An 18,731-nucleotide genomic window follows, 5' to 3' on the forward strand; every position below is an offset into this window, starting at 1 on the left:
TTTTAAATTATCCAAGCAGTTGGTCATCATGACACCTTCTGAGACTGAATTATACAACTGAATCAGACCTGGTGTGAAGAAATGTTTTCTTTTTGTGTGTCCTACATCTTCTCTAGGTGACTCACGACTCTAGTAAGATACTATGGGGAACGGGGTTGCCTTTTGTCCATTCATTCATAAAGCCTCAAAGTTGTAAAGCTTTCTTCTTAGGAAAATCGTTTCATCCCAATTAGGTTGGCTGACATTTTCTACACTCTCCTTTTTTCACCAAACAGGACATAGTGTTCCAAATGGGAGTATGTTGCACATTTGTAAAAAGTCATAAATATGTTACGAGAGACTGCCTTTCTCTTATACAAACAATTGGCCTTAAATGGGCCTGGACAAAATACAAGCCTCCCAAATTATTTTATTCTTTATGCCTCTGTCCTTCCAAGATGTATATTTCCAGAGATGGTAACCTTGAGTAACATCAACCAAGGATTGCCTGCCAGCTGATCCATCTTCCCTTCCTTAAAAATCAGCTATGAAGATAGATTTGATTTGAGGTAGAACATCTGGAAAGTCTCACATGACTATCCCTACTGCATATTTTCACGGAGTGGAATCAACTTTGTTGAATGCATGACATTAAAGCCGGCGCCCTCACAATTTGATGAAATCAGAAAGAAATGCAATATAGAATACCCTGGTTATTTTCTTCTAACTGGGGGCCATTTCAGAACGATTAATTTACATACTACAGACCACCATTCCCAATATTGTTTTTTCCTTCATGTTTGAGTGCACTAACTCAAATGGAAGCATTTCTTCAAAACACAAAGGAACACAGTGCCTCACTACAACAGCATTTTCTGCAGTCTAAACATCAGGGAACATTGAGGTTTCCATTAAACTATATGGTAAAGGATACTACTATAGCACAGGGGTCTTCAAACTTGGCCCTTTTATGACTTGTGGAATTCAACTCAAGCGTGCCTGGCTGAGGAATGCTGGGAGTTGAAGTCCACAAGTCATAAAAGGGCCATGTTTGAAGACCCCTGCTATAACACTATCGTGAATTTTATGCAGTGTGCATCCCTAAATAAAACAGGTGGGAAGGAAAACTTTGGCATTGTAGAAGATAATCCATCTGTTCATCTCAACCAAGACTAGCTTTCTCTGAGGAACAAAGCAGGCAGAAATACCCAGTCTAGCCTGAAGATATTTTATTCTATATATCCTGTGTGAGGAGCAGCTGCCTAATTCCCTGTAGCTACAGCTCTGTAGCCGACATGATTTCTTAAACCAGGGGTTCTCAACCTTGGCAACTTTAAGACTTGTGGACTTCAATTCCCAAAATTCCTCAGCCAGCAAAGCAAAGCTGGCTGAGGAATTCTGGGAGTTGAAGTCCACAAGTCTTAAAGCTGCCAAGGTTGAGAACTCCTATCTTAAACAAAGGGGGGAAACTTTCTTCACTGTATTTATGAATGTTGTCATGACACAGATAAATATTTCATCTCCTTGAAAGGAATCCTAGTTTCTTTTGATACTTCCTTGTTCTGGACAGATAGTGTTAGTGTACTGCTACCAGTGTACTGAAGACTACAATCCTGGGTTTATTTACTTATTTACACAATTTATATAGCTGCCCATCACATGGTTATGTGACTCTAGGAATCTTACAATAAAACAAGCTAAAAGACATTAAGTGGTATCAATGGCTGGATATCCATTAAAGATGAGATGTTTTCATATATATAAAGTAGCAGTGAGGAAACAACTGCATTCCAGATGATGTTAAAGTATAATTTTGATAAATTGTGGTCACCGGACCTGCTAATTGGGCCTGTTTAGACCTAGCAAAATGTTGAGATCACAGATTCTCTGGTTTAGAGATAGGATCCATACCCCCAAACCTTTGATTTCCATTCCTTTTAATAAATACATTTAACTATCCCGCCACACAGTTTTTCTGGATTTGTTTTAGTGTGTTGCTCTTTGGCATAGGGGAGAACTGTTGTTTTAAAACTCTGGACCACAGCTGCCCTTTGAGCTGATGGAAATGAGCCCTGGATCTAATATTATGCTCCCACCAATTGGTGCATTTGGCCAATTCAGTACATCATGATTTATTTAATAAATCATGGTTGAACAACTCAAGACTTCATCTGAAGTAAAGACACATAGAACGATGAGGACCACATCACCATGAACTAAGGTTGAGCATATAAATTTCTCCCTTTTCAATTGGAAGCTGTTGTTCTTTGCTTGCTTTCTTGAGCATATGGTCTATTCATTAAGCTTCACTCTATTTTTGACATCTTTAGAGACTTCAGCTTTCATCCATCATTACATTTCATTGCTCTGACAATGATGACATGTTACAGGCAGTTAGGATGAGTTGCCTAAAAATATAATCAGGCATTTGAACCGAATAAGTATAGATAATTGAGACACCAGCACCACTATGAGTTGGAAAATACTCTCTCCCATCCAAACTGCATTAGCTAATGCTGAATGTCATCCATCTCTGGGTGGATTGCCTTTTGAAGTTCTTTTGCTGCCTTTCACAGGACATTCCTAAATTTCATGTCATCTGCAAACATTCACTAGCTCCTTGTTCTCTGAAATTCTCTTCTGAACACGAAAAACATTGTGTAATGCTCAGCAACAATGATGACCGATGGGTCAGTATTAAAAAAATGGAGAGGGTTAGGCAATATTGGATTTAATATACAGAACTTCTTTTATTTTCAAAACAACCCATTCTTTGACTCAATTCAACACTGTCCCATGGCTACATAAGCTTTGGAGCACACACAGACACAAGTCAAACAACAATCTTGCATCACTGAGTTGCAAGAATGAAGTTTCCCTCAGTCTGGCACCTTCCAGCTGTGTTGGATGTCACCCCCAGTACACAATCTCATGTGAAATGAGGACTATGTTGCTGTTGTTTTATTATTGGTTTGCTCCAGATTCTTGATGCTCAGATGGAACTAAAGTAGGAGTGCACTAGTGGGTGATTAAAAAAAAAAAGACACAAGGGAACTACAAAGCACATAGCTGCTGGTGCCACTTCTAAGCTTGGGGCTGAAGCTGTGCAGTCTTGATAGAGACACTCAAGGGGAGGATCCTTACCTGTCATACAGGCTACACAGAAAGGCTTAGAGAAAAGTGCATAAAGAAATCTTGCTTAAGCTCCAGAGAGCTTCTGGGAGCTTTCTCAGCCAAGATTGGGGATTATGCTGTTCTCTTGCTCCTAAGACATGGGAGGGTTCTGCAAGAGTGCTTGTACCAACAGGTTAGGGATTATGCAATTTCCCAGGGCTAATTAAAAACAAAAAGCAAGTCAAGAGAAGGACGATTTTGGGTGCCTTTGTTTGAACTAGGTTTAGAGTTCAGGAGTCGGACACAAAGCAAGCAACCCACAAGTGAAATTTTGAAGAGGAGTAGGACCCATTGAAAAAAAATATAACTGGAGTTTTCACAATGAAAGAAGAACAAAGAGTCAAGACCCATTGGGGTTAAATCAGTTATTGGAAACTTCGTGAATGTATCCATACAACTACTTGGCAAAAATGAAGAAGTGGTATGCCACTGCCTCCCTTCCTAATGCTTTCTTCATTTCCCACTCTATCCTATAACTCTGGTATTTCTTAGTGTTCTATGGAATTGGGTTGAAGCTTTGTCCTGTTGCCACTTGGAATGGAGTGTAGCCAGTGCTAGAATACACTATGTTGTTGTAAGCCACCTCCGCGAACAGTAGTAGTTCAGTCCAGTTGTCTTGCTGATAATTTATAAAACATCTCTCTTCCAAGTACTAACCAAGATTGATCCTGTTTAGCTTCAAAGCCCATATGCATTGCCACCATCTCCTGAGATAAAGCTTCAAAACAACATTAACCTTGGCAAAGGAAAGAGAAACAAATACAGTACTCAAAAGCAGCAAGATGTAGGAGGACAGACAGAGACAGGGGGCGGAGTCAAGAGAAGAATCAGCCTGGAGTCCTTACATTTCTGCAAATGGTCTAAATCCCACCTCTCCTGAATTCCTTTAACTCTTATCTAGCACCAATTTAGTCCTGACTATTAGTTAATTAGATTTTTGTGTATAGGAATGAGCAATAGATCAGCATATCTGGAGCTTAACGTGTGGTCCTAATCCTTTGCACCTGGCACAAACTGGGAAAGAAAGTCATTTTTCCCCTAGTAAACCAAAAACACTCACCAAAAGGTTTACAGTACATTAAAGACTATTTTATTATCACATCATTCTCATGGAACAAATCCACCATATCAGATAAACAAGTTCACAATTCCTGAGATGATGGGAATTCCCCTCCACTAATTTCAGCAGTTGCAATGTGTCCTGAAAAGGTTATTGTGATTCCTTCCAATATGGTATTCTGGCTTGTTTGGGGACAGCATTCCAAACTATCTCTAATGTTTCTCTATTAAGAGCTGTTTTCACGTTCTTAAGCATTTCGCTTCCCAGAGAAAGCATAAATTTTACACCTTCCAACAGTAACATCCAAGTATGACCATCACATAAAGATCTGTTTGTCCTCACACAAAAAACTGGCATGAGAAAAGAGGGGCCCCGGATGAGAAAGAAGATAGAGAAACCAGTACGGTCTTTAATGTATTACCAAACAGAAGAAAACAAAGGAGGGATAAAGTTATACAGAAATACATCCAAACATCTCTTCAATCATAAGAGTTCCAATTAAGCTGGGAGAAAAATAATCTACACAAACTCCTTTAGGCCAAACAAGCAAAATGTATTATCGTACACAGTTTTCTTCTAATCCATACTTGCAAATCATCTTCAGAAAAAAAAATGATTTTAAGCGGTGAAGTGTAATTAAGGATGATTGCTGCTTTGGAAAAAGTAGCAATGTGTTGTAGCTGGTATAGCTAGAAAATCTGATCAGATAGGAAAGGTGGAAGGCATTATATAAGCCAACTCCAAAATATTTCACCTAAATCATTCCTTGCTACTAATCCACTCCAAGGAATATTAAACAAGGTTCAATATATTTTCTTACTTTCTCATTGGGTAAAGGAATTGATGATTTACCAAAGGATATTGACACCATGACTCTCCAAATCTTTTTGGGTTCCAGCCCCCTCAGGCCTAAAATTTCTTTTGATAAGCCAGATAGTAGTTAAGTGAGTTTTGCCATATTTTACAACTTTTCTTCCCACAGTTGTTAAGTGATATTTATTAAGTGGGTTTTGCTGCATTTTAATGACCCTTCTTGAAGCAGTTGTTAAGTGAGTAACACGGCTGTTGGATGAATTTGGCTTTCCCATTGTCTTTGCTTGACACAAAGTCACAAAGTGGATCACGTGATCCCGGGACACTGCAACGGTCATAAATATGAGCCACTTGCCAAGTATCCAAATTTTGATCATGCGACCACAGAGATGCTGCAACAGTCATAAGTATGAAAAATGGTCTTAAGTTACTTTTTTAGTGCCTCTGTTAACTTTGAACGGTTATTAAACGAACTGTGGTTATGTTAAGGACTATTTGTGATTTTTTTTATCAACTACCCTAATATTATTTACTGATGTAGCTTTATCATTTTAGTGTTTTGCATCATTTTGTTATTTTCTATTTTAATTGCATTAATCATAACATTCTTACGTTAATTGTTTTGAGATGGGTAATGCTAATCTGAAGATAAACACTGCAAACGGATTGAAAGAATGGCTTTGATAGATGGGTATCATATCAAAGCCTACAAGTCAATCTTTCCATCCAGCCATCCACCTCAGCTGCTTTTCCTACAAGGCATTTTATGTAGCTCTCCTCTAGGTTTTATTCTCAAGAATTGGCTGAGATGTAGGTTAAGATGTGGAGACATTCAATTATCTCTGGCTGCATGGAGATTTACGGACCCTTAGGTAAGGCTTCAACCATTACATCCCACTGACACATCAACTCTGTTTTCAGAGAAGTGAGACAGATGCCCTAGATGTCACAAACCCAGCATGAAGATCTTATATTTTTTTCTTCCTGAACAAGTGGAATTTAAAAATGGTGATTCCCAACATGGAATATTTACTTATATCGGGGTAAGCAGGCCAATGCAATTCTAAGCTGGAGTTACAAGAGGTCTCTGGTTCTGCTCACGAGACAGAAGGATGCTATTCTGCTTTTGTCATACTAATGTACCATATCCAAAGGTGGCCACTGCAGTTTAAGATCCTGGCAAACTAGAATGCATCATAATAAAGTAACCCAGGAACTGGAGATCAGACAAACTGGAAGGATTTGTCAAAAGTGGTTCCACTTTGGAATGAACTAAGTGAAGACAGGAATATTTTGCGATGGAAAATGTCAGCCTCCTTCAAGAAGAAAAGCAGCTGACAAACAACTGCGTGGTTCTTTCCATTTGTCTTCTACTGGGGTTCAAAATTACAGAAGAAGAGAATATTGGTTAAACATTAAGAAAGGCTAAAAAGGTCATAGAATTGACCGTGACTCATTCAATAACTGCTTAGTGTAAGAATCAAAATTCTGGTCCCAACTGCCCAACCGTGATGGTGCAGGATTTGGGAACGGTTAGAAAGTTGTCATAAGAAATGAGAAGAAAACTTCGAATACTTTTCAAAATGGCATCCATTGCAAGAATATTTAAAGCACAATCTTCTCATTTACTTCACAACAGGCAGCGTCTTTGCCACATAAAGTTGGGGAGACATGTTGAAATACAGCCACCACAATATATTACTTCTTTCTTAAACAACAAATGTATTGAAATGTGGCATACTGTCCTGAAGCTATTTGTCCCATTAAAATCATAAATCCCTTTTTTTTTAATTAACAGCCTCTACTTATTTATTTTGACAGGGTTGGTAAAAATCATTGATGTTCATTTGCATAATTGGCTGCAGGGCTATTGAACAATGGAGATAGCTGTACTAAGATTCACAACCTCAAATGCCCTACAACAGAAAAGGGATTTTCCCTCTTTCTGCCAATGGACACATTCTGGTGGGGAGAATTATGAGGAAGGATTGGGGGGTAAGAGATGGATGAAGGTCGAGCAGGCAGTAGGTAGACCTAAAACAGTGGTTCTCAACCTGTGGGTCGGGACCCCATTTGGGGTCGAACGACCATTTCACGGGGGTCGCCAAACAATGCAGTCCGCCATTTTTCCCTTTTCTTTGGCCACGCCCCTGGCACCCGGTGATGTATAAGTGATTGGGGGTCACCACAACATGGGGAACTGTATTATGGGGTCGCGGCATTAGAAAGGTTGAGAACCACTGACCTAGAATGAAAAGTGCATAGATTCTGGGAGTTAGAGTCCACCCATCTTGAAGTTGCCCAGACTCAGAGAAACTGGACTGGAGTAGCTTGCCTCCTGGAGTTGTGGGTTCTGCTCCATCTCTGGGGGTTTTCAAAAACAGACTGGACAACCATTTGATCAGAATGGTATAAGGTCTCCTGCCTTGAGCAAGGAGCTGGACAAGACCTCTGAGGTCCCTTCCAGCCCTGTGATTCCATGTTTTATGTTCTAGATCAGGGGTCCCCAATCCGTGGTCCATGGAGCGGTACTGGCTGCGGCATGCCAGCCAGCAACTGATCTGCACAAACAAGCGAAGCAGGCAGCACACAAAACCCCACACCCTCTGGTGTGTGGGATGCAGGCAGCACACAAAACCCCACACCCTCTGGTCCGTGGAAAAACATCTGTCCACGGAACCAGTCCCTGGTGCCCAAAAGGTTGGGGATCTCTGCCATAAAGCATAGTTTGCAAATCAGCTTCTGGAGCAGAGACAGGAAATCTCTCTAACATACAAAAATATCAAAACACCCTTTTTTGTTTGCAATCGCAGCAGATATTCACCTTTGGAAGAAGTCCCTAGTATAATCTGATTTTTTTCCTGACATAGCTGAATAGGCAGATTAATCTTGATTTCTACATTACAAGCCCAAAAAAAGGAGAAAAGATCTTAAAATGTGACACTGAGCAACGCAGAGGGGAAAAATAATTACAGCCATCTTTGAACGCACCGAAGAATTGTCACTGGGTTCCGTCTGCTGCTTCTGTGTGTGTAATTCACTTGACAAAGCCGATGTTATGGAAAGGTCACCCCGTCTCCTCCTCCCTGTTTCAAATGATCTCTCTGATTAACTTGAAATAACGAGACACACGCCAAGCGCCCATTGCAGGAGAGCGCCAAGTATGGCTGTCATTGTTTCAACCAAAATTTCCAGGTCACGCTAAACAGAGCAATCGAACAGCTGGACTAGTTTCCTGTTCTGGGTATCATCAAGAGGAAGAAGGGTGTTTTACTGACAACATTGATCAGGAAGGTGATCTTATTACATTTCAAGCAAGAGGTTTTTGCTTTCTCCACCCCACTTTTTTTTTCTTTTCGGAGTCAGATGTACTTGATTATATATTGTTCGTCAGGATTTCCATCGAAGAAATAAACCGTTTTTTAAACGCAAAAGTAATTCAGTGCAGCTGCTGTGTCTAAATGTTTCTTTTGCACCAAATTTCTGTTCTGTTTTTCTGTCTGGGAGCTCAGAGTGACTTAAGGTCATCTCCCGTTTTGACCTATGAACTTCTTTAGGTGACTGTATCTCGGCTTAATCATCGGAAGTTTCATGGAACTACACATCTGGTTTAGGTGAGCTTACCCATCACCCATGCTACAGGGCACTTCATGATTTGTTTAGCTATGGGTTTATTGACTAAGCCATCACACAACATGGTAAACACCATAAAGCAGGGGTCCTCAACCTCCAGTTCGTGGACTAGTACCGGTCCGTGACATGCCAGCAACCGCACAAACAAGCAAAGCCCCATCTGCGGGATGCAGACAGCACACAAAACCACATACCCTCTGGTCTGCGGAAACATCTCTCTCCATGGAACTGGTCCCTGATGTCCAAAAGGTTGGGGACCTCTGCCATAAAGCATAGTTTGCAAACCACAGTGGGTTTGCTAGGTACTAAGGCCAAGTGTGCTTTGAAACTTGGTACACAGAACATTTCTGATCAGAAAAATGAGAGTGATACTCTACCCAAGCCATGCAAAACTTGGTGTCAGATGTTTAAAGATGATTTTACGGACAGAGGATGTCAAATGGGAAGATGCCAAAGGTGCTGCAGCAGATAGGATTCATTGGAAGCAGCTTGCAGCTCTATGCCCTTTGCGTGAAAGAAACCAATGATGGTGATGATGGTCATTCTACTCAAAAAATATCCAGCAAGTCCAATATGTGGGAATGACCTTCAGAGGAGGAGGAGGAGGAGGAGGAGGAGGAGGAGGAGGAGGAGGAACCTTTTCAATGAATTGAAACTAGAGTCTTCTGGAACAAGAGAGGCGCACATCAGTGCCTCTCCAAATTTTGCTGAATTTCAACTCCAGAGTCTCTTCTGTATGGCAGGGATGCTGGATTTTGGCATGCAGAAACATCTGGAGGGGCACAGATCCTCAAATCAGAGGCAGAGCTCTATCTTTGATCCTTGATCCAAGGCCAGGTCACTGGGACTTCATTGGGTCTTATTATATCCCTGAAACGGTCTCCCTGTTTTCAAGCAGTTCTCCAATCAACCCCATTCCTCATCCGTCCAAATTCTAAGAGCTAAGCTGCAGACAAGTCTGTGAGTGGCATCTCCATACTTGACATTCAGTCAGTAACTTGTAATAAAGCTGATTTAGAGACCCAGAATAATCATCCATCAATCAGAGAAGTATTTTTGATGCTTCTGAGTTAATGAACGTGCCAGCCACCCTCCATTTCATTCACCCTGTTGCAACTGGGGCTGGAGAAGGATGAATGCAGACACACACACAATCACACACAAGGCATAAATAATTCATGGATCTTTAACCTCTCAGCTCCTGGAAAGCATCCACCCACGGTGGCTCTAAAGAGCTCTCAAGACCTCAGCGAGAAATGCCGGTTATCATTTATTTAACACCTATATCGCCACAGCCCAAGGAGTTGATGTTTAGAAGTAATGTCAACAGACAAAGGATCATACTTAGGAGTCACCAGCCTCTTTCTCCCTGAGGCAAAAGACAATGTGAATTCATTCAGGTCCACTCTATTATTCATGGGAAAAACTGCCGATCACAGCTTCAGAATGAAGTGAAGTTGCTCTGAATAAGGGGTTTGAAATATCTTGAAATTAAACTGCTGGTTATTAGTCAAGTTTTCAAGAATTCTCATTTAAAAGAACCCGAAGCAATTTTTAATAATAATTTAAAAAAAAGAATGCAGAAAGCCATACTGAATCCTTGATGGAGCATTTAGAAAAACAGTCCTTATTTCTCCAATGAAGAATAAGATGTTTCGTGTCTGCTTGGATAAAATGGAAGAATGAAGAAAATAACGACCCAAAACCAAGATTATGATATCACATTAGCACTGGACTGAAGCAATTTACTGTGTAGACACAAACTGAAGCTAGCTACATAGTCTAGCCATTGGCTTTCAATCATGGATCATTGAATCAGCCACAATTATCTTGAGTTCACGCAGTATACAAAATCATAAGCCAACGTTTATAAGCCACAATAGTTGAGTTCATTTATTTTGTTAAACCAAACCGCACAGTGGCTCTGCACAATATCCATCAGCTTGTCCAATTACTTACACTTGATGAGTTTTCATCCAAATGTTTAGTCATTAACTGCTTCCTTGCAATTTCCATGCTGTCATTTCAAATCCTGCTTTCCAGAGGAACATCAAAACAAGTTCTGCAAGAATGCTATCAAGTCTTTTTAAAACTGGCTCATTTTCCAGAGCAAACTTCTCCAAGCTTTCAGCCATTCTACGTAAGACAACTTCAGACTTTCCTTCTCCTGGACAAGCTAGGGTCACATGTGGCTGAATAAATGATTGACACCAACAGATTTCTTGGCAACCCCTAGAAGCTCACAAATTCTGCCTTCCACACTAGTTTTTCAATGAATTCTTTTGCAAACGTCTGTGTGGTAATATGATAACCAGGATGACACTGAACTACTGAATCAGAAGAACTATTTCATTGACTTCCAATTATCCTCACCTTCTTGATCTTTTGTATCTAACATGCTTGAGGACCATGGACCAGCTCCTGTTATTCATCCTTCCTTCAAAGGGACAGTTGAGCAGCCCTCAAACTTCATCAATTTCCTCCTGAAAACCGGTTTGATGTGTGGGATCCTTGGTTTGCTCTGAGCATCATTGCTGATGCTATTACTTAGTTTGGTAGTGAAATGTCTGTAAGAAATATCTGCAAGAAAACAACCAAGCTCAGAGTGCACCAAGAACTCCACAGTTCAACTCTGAGCTACACATACTCTCTATTATCGGTTCCACAGTTTGATCCCCGATAAGAGTTGCTTGCTGGTCTTACATGGATAAACAAGACTCTAGGCAATTTTCCAGGGGGATCCAACCTCAAAAGGACTTACATTCTTTATATTGAGAGTGGCCAATCTGTACTCTTCATGAACAAAATAGTGAATAGTTTGGATCTGAGAAATACCAAATTCAAAGAATTAAAACGGTGGCATTTCTTTTCTAACATTGTGAAATATTTAATAGGCAAGGATATGAGTAGTGATATAAAGACATATTTGAAAGGGTGTCACGCAATACGGTAATGGTTTTTAAAATATTATTCCTTAATTAAGAATTTCCACTTTCCTAGCCTATCCCCAAATCAAACTGGCCAGAAATGCCAAGAATTAAAGTCCTAATCCCAGATTGGGAAAAAACTGCTTTAGGGCACATATCTCGAGAGAAATGTTTATTTCCTAGCACTGTTATTTAAAAACTTTATTCAGGTGCTGTACATAATTAAGACCCCTTCTGATCCACTGGATGAATACCTTTCTTAGTAGAATAGCAGAGTTGGAAGAGACCTTGGACATCTTCCAGTTCAAACCCTGCTCAACCATTTCAGACAAATGGTTGTCCAATCTATTCTTAAAGATTTCCAGTGTTGGAGCATCCACAACTTCTGAAGGCAAATTGTTCCATTGGTTAATTGCTCTCACTGTCATAAAAAAAATCTCTTTAATTCTAGATTGCTTCTCTCCTTGATTACTTTCCATCCGTTGCTTCTTGTTCTGCCTAGTATTTAGCTGACAATTTTCTCAACTTACTATGTGGTCCTCTATTATGCACTGGATCCATGTCCAAAAATATTTTTTAATAAAACATTAAAGGAACAACCAAAGGGAATAAATAGCATGTAATGTTAAAAGATTGCAGTTGACGGGGTTTTGTTTTGTATTTGGGTGTGATTTGGGTTCTTCTTCATTACCCTTAATTGCACACGGCTATCATAATTTTGTTTTTCACATTTAATTGCCTGGATCAGGTTGGTGGCTTCAACAAGATGTAAACAGGGGCATCGCTGCCACATTGTCTAACAGAATTCTCATGGGTTATTTCTACTCCCTATCTCACACACTTCATTCTGTCAACCCAGTATCTCTCTCTCTCTCTCTCTATAATATATATATATATATATATATATATATATATATATATATATATATATATATATAGATATATATATATATCCTATTTAGACATAAAATCATCATGAAGCTCCATCTGTTTTTTCCTTTGGCAAAGTGACAACGATATTAGTCTTCTATAAAGCCTTTTAAGCCATATCATAAAAGTTGTGTTCATTTCATTTTGATAACAGTTTGACTAAGAGCAAAGTGTGGGGAATTAATATGGATGCGCAATCAAAGCTCACTAAAATAACTATTTTCTCCCACACAATGCTACGGCAGAATTATCTTCCATTATCAAAAAGGTTTCTGAAAGCAGCTGTGATTAGAAGGGGGGGAATACCTGAATTATTTTGCACTAATATGTAAAGTGCTTGATAAATGTTTTGATAATATTTTAGGGCTTCAATCCTTCTCTGGTTCTCCCCCCCCCCCCAGTATCTAATATCTATCTACTCCATCAGAAAACTTGAGACTGGCAGCACATTGCAAATATCTGGGGCAAAACAAGCCTGTATCTTAATGAAATCAGTTGCACAAACACAAAACAAGCAAAACCATTTCATCAAAGTAAGCAATACACGATACTTGGGTTTTAAAAGAAATACAGATAGTCCTCAACTTATAACCAGTCGTTGAGTGACGGAAGTGGCAATGGCACTGAAAAAAGGAGACTTATAACAGTTTTACACATCCTTGTGGTCACGTGATCAAATTTTGGAGGGCATGTAGTTAGGACGGTTGCAGTGTCCCGAGGTCATGTGGTCTCCTTTTGCAACCTTCTGAAAAACAAAGTCATTGTGGAAGCCAGATTCCTCTCCCCTAATCATGCTGGCCAGAGTTAAGGAGCTCTGAAATCTCAACGAATTGGAAAACAGTAGATCCAAGGACCTCTTCCTCTAGCCTTCTTCTTCAGTCTAAACCCAAGCTTCCTGTCACTGCTTTAAAATCAAATAGAGATAGTCCTCTTATAACGAAGAGAAAGACGAGGGGGGACATGATAGCAGCCTTCCAGTATCTCAGGGACTGCCCCAAAGAAGAGGGAGTCAAGCTATTCTCCAAACCCCCTGAAGGCAGGACAAGAAGCAATGGATGGAAACTCATCAAGGAGAGAAGCAACCTAGAACTAAGGAGAAACTTCCTGACGGTTAGAACAATTAACCAGTGGAACAACCTGCCTCCAGAAGCAGTGAATGCTCCAACACTGGAGGTTTTTAAGAAGAGACTGGACAGCCATTTGTCCAAAATGGTGTAGGGTTTCCTGCCTGAGTAGGGGGTTGGACTCGATGACCTCCAAGGTCCCTTCCAACTTTGTTATTATTATTATAACTACAACCAGGAGCAGGATTTTCAGTGCTAAGCAAAACTGCACACAATTTTATTACATTTTTGGTCATGGTTGTTCAGCGAATCACTCTATGTAAGTGTATCATGTGATTGTAATGATGATGATGATGATGATGATGATGATGATGATGATGATGATGATGTTGGAAGGGACCTTGGACAATAATATCATATAATACATAACTTAAGATCATTATTTTGAATTTCTGTGAAAAAAAGAAAAGAAAAATAGCATTGAAGTAGGACAGACTTTTCACAGAAGACGTTCTATTTCCTTGCCTTGAACTTGCGACTGTCTGAAACTAAGAAAAGTTAATTCCTTCCATTTTTACTGCCTATCTGGGACGCAAATTATTTCCATTTTGCAGATGACAAACCAGTTTCAATCAATATTTTAAAACTGAAGCAACAAATGTTAGACACCCCTTGTGCACCAAAGTCAAAATTATATGTGTATATAAAGCAACTGGTGACATTTTGTGATGTTATACAAGTGAGAACAAAATGAACGATATTATCTTATGCTATAATTAGTCTGCAGCTGAATCTTCTCAGCTAGGTTAATTAACATCCAACACATTTCCCTATTCAAATAAGTCAAATCTGAACAGAAAATCTGTTTTGATTTTGTTAAATCTGAGAAAGCTTTGCACTGATCAAACAAAAGACTCTCTCCACTTGGGTCTTTCTACCTGGACAGTTTGTATTATTTTAAGGTCACTTTTTAAAAAAAAAAAAAAAATCATTCATATCACATTTTGGGCTCCCGAATCAGGAGGATCTGCGCAGAGTCATTCATGTCTCGGTCAACTCCCAGGTAGACTACTGTAAAGCACTCTACATTGGGCTGCCCTTGAATATCTGCAAGCTTCAGGTGATGCAGAATGATGTGATGATGTGGTGTTCAAATGTGCCCCTGAAATGGCACATGTTACACCTCAGCTCTGGGAGCTGCATTGGCTGCCGGCTTGGTTTCAAGACTAATTCAAGATGTTCTTTGGACTGAGATTAAGATAGTCTTTATTGTCATTTTCCTGTATGCACAGATGTAAAGAATTCCAGGAAAAACAAAGTGACAAAACCATATATCACTGGGGGCTAACCTATGGCACATGTGCCAGAGGCAGCACTCAGAGCACTCTCTGTGGGCATGCACACTGTTGCACCAGCCCGCCTCCCCCTGCAGCCCCTTCATCACCAGCAGCTTCCCCAGAGGAGTCGCCCCCGGGTGCGGCCCACCCAGAGCAGCGCAGCCAAAGACATGGCACCTGGGCAGCAGGGACAAGACTCCGCCCTCACGCCCCATCACGCACAGATGATGCTGCGGGGAGCGGGTGGAGGGTGTGGCCGCCATGGTAATTTGCTGCGGCGGGCTGTGGAGACGGCAGGTGGCCCTGTGGGTGGGCAGGGGGGGGTGGGCAGGGCAGGGGGTGGGGAAGGCAGGGTGGTTTTGTGCACTCAGTGTCTAAAACAGTGGTTCTCAACCTGGGGTCGGGACCCCATTGGGGTCGAACGGACCATTTCACGGGGGTCGCCAAAAACAACCACACGTCGCCATTTTCCCCCCTTTTCCTTAGCTGTGCTACTCCCTTTTATTCTATTGGCTTTTGAAAGCCATAGAATAGACTCTCTTGAATAGAGTCTAATTCTATTGGCTTTCAAAAGCCAATAGGAATTGTCCAGGCTGTCTCTGCCCTGCTGAGCCCGCCAAAAGCCCCAGTCTGCAAACAGTGCTGCACCAGTTGAGTAGTCCTTGACTTACGACCGGTTGAGTAGTCCAAGACTTACGACCGGTTGAGTAGTCCAAGACTTACGACCGGTTGGGGGTCGCGGCATTAAAAAGGTTGAGAACCACTGGTCTAAAAGGTTCGCCATCACTGCCATATATAATTGGATAGATTGGCACCCACTCTTTGACTTGCATGGGCAAGACCTTCTGTCCATTCTTATCAATAAAGGAGAATATTTGTAGCTCAGGGTTGAACTGTGGGGCCCTTGGTACTCTCTGAACGTGGTTCAGACGTATTACCAAACCTTACTAGCACTGATGATGTTACCCTGTATAGGTAATGAAATGTCTGCAAGAAAACAATCCAGCTCAGAGAGCACCAACAGCCATTCTTATGTTCAGCTTCATTGGGTTATGTATTTATTTATTTTTGGTTGAGAGGAGAACAACAACCACCATTACTAAAAGAGCCGAGGTGGCGCAGCAGTTAGAGTGCAGTACTGCAGGCCACTTTAGCTGACTGTGTTCAGCAGGTCAGCGGTTCAAATCTCACCGGCTCAAGGTTGACTCAGCCTTCCATCCTTCCGGGGTAGGTAAAATGAGGACCCAGATTGTTGGGGGCAATGTAAATGTATATATATATACATTGCTTACTGGTGTACACCGCTTAGAGAGTGCTTGCACTTAAAGCGGTATATAAGTCTCATAAATAAATACTAGTACCCAGGCATGGACACTCTCACAAAACAGAGAAGGATGATCAAAGAAGCAGAAAGCCCTCATAACAGATTCATGGATCCAGTCAAGGGGGAGTCCTTGAAAGCATGGTCAGCTTCAAAGCGGGTTCTTTTCACTTTGCTACAGTCAGATCTATCAATAGCCGTCTTACAAATCCATCTAAAACAGAAGAGCCATCTGGAAAGGCCAGTTCCTTTCATCTTCGACAAATGTGTGACGATGCCCGGGAGCAAGGTACGGATTCGAGGAAAGAGAATTTTGCACCTTTTCAAACACCATTATGGGATCTGTATCAGCACATCTGTTTCGCTGCCTCAGTGTTTAAGAGTGAGCGCACTTCTTCAATGTTCTTCCCACTTTTGTTTCATAAAGCAGAGTTTCTGGAAGTCTGCCAACCCCTTTACCGGCCATAAGAGGCACCCATAATTTTCTTCTGCATAAGTAATGTGCTTTAGTGTGTGTGTGTGTGTGTGTGTGTGTGTGTGTGTGTGTGTTTCTGCTTTCTGCTTGTGCTTCCTTTAGATCAGTGGTGGCGAACCTTTGGCACGTGTGCCAGAGGTGGCACTCTGCGCCCTCTCTATGGGCATGCGTGCCGTCGCCCCACCCTGCCTCCCTCCACGGCCCCCTCCTCACCAGCAGACCCCTGGAGGAGAGTCACCCCACGGCGTGGCCTGTGCGCAGCAGCCCAGCCAAGGACATGGCAGCCGAGCAGTGGGGACAAGACTCCACCTTTGCGCCCCGTCACGCGCAGATGATGCTGTGGGGCGCAGGTGGAGGGCATGGCTGCCATGGCACTACAGAGCCACCTGGGTGATCTGCGACGGGCCGTGGAGGTGGTAGGTAGGTGGTCCTGCGGGCTGGCAGAGCGGGATGGGGAGGTGGGCAGGAGCGGGGACAGGGAAGTTTTTGGGCACTCAGTGTTTAAAAGGTTTTCCATTAAAGTGGTACCTGGAAAAATACTGGTCCGACAAAGGATGTGTATAAAAAGCAGATGGCCCAACAAAAATGTGGGTTTGTTTTGCTTACAAGACAACTCTTAAATTTAGGATGGCCAGACATCCTGTTCCCAGCTCTGCACATGATATATTACTAACTGCCTGTCACATGGTATATCTCAATTGCTTAACACTTGATATATTGCTGATTGCTAAAAACATTCCAATGTAAACGAGGAGCTATCGATTATAGATCTGTCTAGTAGTTTTTCTATGTTAGAATAAGGACCTATAGAATGTAATGTGACCCGAAAATAACCCCCGCCAGAAAGGGTTATAAAAGTGGTCATCAAAGTACAATCTGGGTTCAGACTGTTTAAGCCAGGATGGCTCTCTGAACCTGCATGCAATAAACTTCCCTTTCCTCAAAGAGCTGATTCAAGTCTTTGATTTCTACAACATTTTCTGGTGCATTGGCTGGGAAAAGCTTGAGTGAGGCGATATTTCGCTGAGGACGGCTGGACCCTTCGGACCTGCTGGTAAGCCATCTCTGAACAATTCTCCAGGCGCCATGGGGGTGTGTTTCCTCCAGGAGACAGCTGTGGCTTCTCAGCAGAGCCGACAGTACTGAAGGCCAGTCCAAGAACCCTTTGGGAAAGGAAAGGAAGTCTGAACCAACTCCTGGCCAGGATGGGTGTAACTACAAGGCAGGCGAGTATGTGTTTAAAGTAATGGTACCTATCTCACTTGAAGATAGAAGAGGGGGCCTGATCACTCCCCTGGACTCGGGACGGCGATCCTAATGAAGTCCGTGTTAGGTTGTGTGGGTGGTTAAGCCAGTGCATTCCCTACTAGTGACCGCCGGCGCTGTAGGTCATTGGCAGTGTGTTAGGATGGGGGGGCATAGTATGGATGTGGGGTGGCCCCCAGAGGGGACTTTTAAGAAAACTATCCTAACCAATTTCAGTATATAGATCAGTGGGGGGATGCAGTAGCAGGACGAGCTGATGAGTTATTGCAATGTCAGGCTGAAATGGTTCGTTTGTGTGTGGCTAGACCCAAAGGAAAAAAAGCTTCAAGTACAAACTAAAAGAGTGAAAGATGTGAAGATTTCAGAAACTAAGGTGTCAGATGCTAAGAAGGAGATAAGGATGGAGGTAGAGGAGTTGATTCTCAGACCTCCTCCCTACGTTCCACCTTTCTCCCCCTCCCTCCCCCAGTGCCGGCTGTGGCAGAGCCAGCAGCCGCTCTGCCGGAGGAAGGGCTGATTGCCCCTGCTGTGTCGGAAGAAAGGCAGCCAGCTGTGAGACGAAAACAGAAAGGGGGAGGCTGTCAGCCCCCAAGGAGGAAGGGGATTTGGAAGGTCTCTCTGTAAATGTGAGGGGAGAAGTAAGTAAAGAGGAGCAATTGTTGAATATTTTGTTGACTCCCGAGGAAAGGGAGAAGTGGAAGGCTGCTGTTAGGCAGTGTTTGAAGGATAGGTTGCCGGCTGTGCGGGATATA

The 18,731-nt window shown here is 42.0% G+C and overlaps 1 protein-coding gene across 1 annotated transcript in view; it reads right to left on the bottom strand.

Moving 5' to 3' along the window:
• SEMA6D (semaphorin 6D) overlaps positions 1–18,731 on the bottom strand; it is a 282,445-nt gene that overhangs the window by 236,450 nt on the left and 27,264 nt on the right. The window lies entirely within an intron of this gene.

Source organism: Crotalus tigris, unplaced genomic scaffold (assembly GCF_016545835.1).
Source record: "Crotalus tigris isolate CLP2741 ecotype Arizona unplaced genomic scaffold, ASM1654583v1 scf7180000019068.10715455, whole genome shotgun sequence".
Taxonomy (NCBI): domain Eukaryota; kingdom Metazoa; phylum Chordata; class Lepidosauria; order Squamata; family Viperidae; genus Crotalus; species Crotalus tigris.